The following is a 3,484-nucleotide window of genomic DNA, read 5'->3' as shown; positions in this document are numbered from 1 at the left end:
TACTTAATTTTCTGTTTTGATGTCCATGTCTTTGTCTCTGTCTGGATAATGGTTTGCTGTTCTCCAAGAGGCAGTAATGTCTATCAAATACAGAAGTCAAAAATCAAATCACACACATTTGTTTACTCTTTTAAACTGATAAAACGAAGTTAAACTCACATCAGTCTTTACCCAGACAGCTGGAACAACATAGTCTGGTATAGGACTTCTGTAAACAAAAAACAAGTATAAGTGAACTTTATATTGTAAAAAGGTCAAATAAAAGATTAAGACAAGCAATAAAGACAACATTTATAACTCTTAGGTATAAAATTCCTTTACAAAAGCAATGGATGTCCTCATGTCTTTGTCTCTGTCTGGAGTACAGTCTGCTGTTTTCCCAAGAGGCAGTAATATCTATTAAATAGAGAAGTCAAACATATGATCAGATACACATTTGTTTAATATTTAAACTATTACATTTTAAATGAAGTATTAAACTTACATTATTCTTTATCCAGAGTGCAGGAACAACATGTTTTGTTGACAAAGTGTGGTACATGACTTCTACAAACAAAAAACAAGTACAAGTAAACTTTATATTGTTAAAATGTCAAATAAAAGATTAAGACAAACAATAAAGACAACATTTATAAAATTCCTTTAAAAAAGCAATGGATGTCCTCACGTCTTTGTCTCTGTCTGGAGTACGGTCGGCTGTTCTCCAAGAGGCAGTAATATCTATTAAATAGAGAGTCAAACATCTTAACACATACACATTTGTTTATTATTTAAACGGTTAAGTTTTTAAATTAAGTGTATTAACCTCATTATTATTCTTTACTCACATTATTCTTTATCCAGATTGCAGAAACAACATTTATTGTTGACAAAGTGTGGTACATGACTTCTGCAAACAAAACGCAAATATAATTAAACTTTATACTGTAAAATAAAAGATTAAAACAAACACATACAAAATGCATGACTCTTGCATATTAAATTCCTTTACAAAAGCATGTGGTTATTCTTCAAGCAGGGGTTGGTTATGTTACACCATAAAATAAAGCAAATAAATCTGGACTTTTACAACACAATCTTGTAAACTGCACTGACCAGGACTGAAGAGAATAAGAGATCATAGTAAACCATCTTTATTAAGCTAAAACTTGAATACATGCCTGTCTAGAATATCAAAACATTGTTTTACTAAGATATAAATAAGTTAGTAGGAATGAGTCACTGTGTCACTGTTATGATTATCAGCAAATGCTGATTTGTGTTTTGGTACAGAAAACATCTCATCTTTGGTTGGCTTCTCTGGGGTTCAGCATTAATTTATTTTTAAAGATTCAAACTTTTTATTGATTATTTTATCATCCTCGTCATACATGTTGCTTCTCTTACTGTAAAAACATGCATGTTTAACGTTAAATGGCGACTGATGATAAAATACTTGCACTTACACGAAAATACATCACAGAAAAGAATAACAAACAAAAACGAAAACCAACTGGGTATCGCGCTGTAGAACAAAAAAGTGCAATCTACGTAGATTTAAAAGAAAAGTATCTTAATAACTTACCTTACTGTGTTACATAAAACTCCACAAAACAAAAGATCGCGCGTCCTCCGTCTAGTACACAGTGGGGGTTTGAATTTCGCGGAAGTTCCTGATCATGACCAGTTGCATTATGGGAAAGGTAGTCCATTTTCCACGGCGTATTGAACGCTGTTGAGGTTAAATGACTACTATTTCCAAGGTGCATTGCAATATATGTCATTGTTTTAGGAACGAAAGTGCACCAATAAATATTAGTATTATGCTGCGCATAGATATGTATATAAAGGCTAGATGGCTCGTCCGCGCTGATGGCCAATTGCGTGGAACGTCCGCATTTTGGCGGCCATCTTAGGACAGGGCGCTCGCTCACTCGTAGCATTGAGTTTTAATGATGCAGGTACTTTTAAATGACCATAACTTGCTTAATTTTTTACCGATTTTCAAACGGATTGGTTTGTTATAAACGTCAAAGATGTACCTATGACACTGAATACGTATACTAAAAATAAATAAAAAATTCATGAAACATGTTAAAGCATCCAGAATTATAGCCACGTTAATAACGTCTGTAAAAACGAAACCGTTTGTAAATCCGTCAAGAATTCAGCAAGTTACGAGCATTTTAGTTGGCGTATGTCACTCACCTTCCGTCCACAGCAGCAGGGAGCAGCACTATGGCAGCACTGACCTAAGATGGCCGCCAAGTGACGACACAGCTGACTCCGCCTTGAGCCATCTAGCCTTTATATACATATCTATGATGCTGCGTTCCAGGCAACCTGTAACCCGTAACTCACGACTTCAAAACCACGACTCACGACTTTGAACTGGGAGTAGATCGATCTAGTACGAGTTCACGGGTGGGAAGTCACGGGTTTGACTGCCGTTCCAGTGCACTTTCACCGGTAGAAGGTTGTAAAAACACGAGTTACAGGCTGCCTGGAACGCATAGGGTCGTGAGTCGTGGTTTTGAAGTCGTAACTCACGGGTTTAAAAACCTGCCTGGAACGCACCATTAGTTAGTCGTATTTTTAAATTGTAAACACAATTTAATGTAAAGTCTTATTTATTTATAAAAAAATAAAATACAAAACTAAATAGACTTAAATAAGCACACATACTTAAAATACTTTTGTTTGATGTATATTAGAACAGACTGCATTATTCATTTATCTGTTTATTGCATTGTTTGTATATTGCACATTGACACCTTTGGATTAACTGCCCAAAATAACATTTTCTACATTTCGTCTTTCAATAAGGATAAACATATTTATTATTGCCTTAAATATTAACTTTGATGTTTTTATCAAGTGTAAATATGATTTTATATAAATAGGTTTTGACAAGTGTCTGCTATTTAATAAATAAATATTGTCAATGGTAATTGACATTACAAAGCCATTTAATTTAGACTTTTTACATTTAGAAAAACTTTTTGGTGTTTTTTTTACTCTTTGGCCAACCAAACCTTAGCCAGAACTCTGCCAGATATTTACTATTTTCTGGCAGACCACACTCAAGCCAGGACTCAGCCAAAAATGTACCTTTTGCTTTTGGCTGGCTAGCCTCACCCCACAACTCCCCCGAAAGCTGTTTCACACAAAGGTGTCAACAAAAGAGAGCCTAAATTTAGCCATAAATGCCCAATGTAAGCCAGATTTGTGCCAGAAACTTTGCTATCTGGGTAGGACGTGAATTCGCTGAAACTTCATTTTCCGTATTTTCTTGGATTTTCTTCAAAGGACACTTACTTTGAACTGAACTATTTAAACTATTTAAAGGAACGGTCCTTTGAACCGAGTCAATTGATTCATGAAGTCAACCCAACTGAGTCATTTAAGTGAATCATTAATTTGGATTACAAACAAAATGAAACAGTGTTACACTTTTACAAGTATTTTATTTATGTATTTATATATTTGCTCTGTAGTATATGAG

General features: G+C 34.4%; 1 long non-coding RNA gene across 1 annotated transcript; it reads right to left on the bottom strand.

Annotated features, from left to right (window-relative positions):
* Nucleotides 1-442, bottom strand: LOC135718424 (uncharacterized). Its single transcript, XR_010520780.2, has 3 exons — nt 322-442; nt 160-208; nt 1-80 (listed from the first exon to the last, which is right to left on the bottom strand). It is a non-coding gene; the product is annotated as an uncharacterized lncRNA (long non-coding RNA).
* Between the last annotated feature and the right edge of the window lie 3,042 nt (nt 443-3,484).

Source organism: Paramisgurnus dabryanus, chromosome 10, assembly GCF_030506205.2.
Source record: "Paramisgurnus dabryanus chromosome 10, PD_genome_1.1, whole genome shotgun sequence".
NCBI lineage: Eukaryota > Metazoa > Chordata > Actinopteri > Cypriniformes > Cobitidae > Paramisgurnus > Paramisgurnus dabryanus.
The sequence above is the reverse complement of the archived record's forward strand: the minus strand, read 5'-3'. Positions and strand labels throughout refer to the sequence as shown.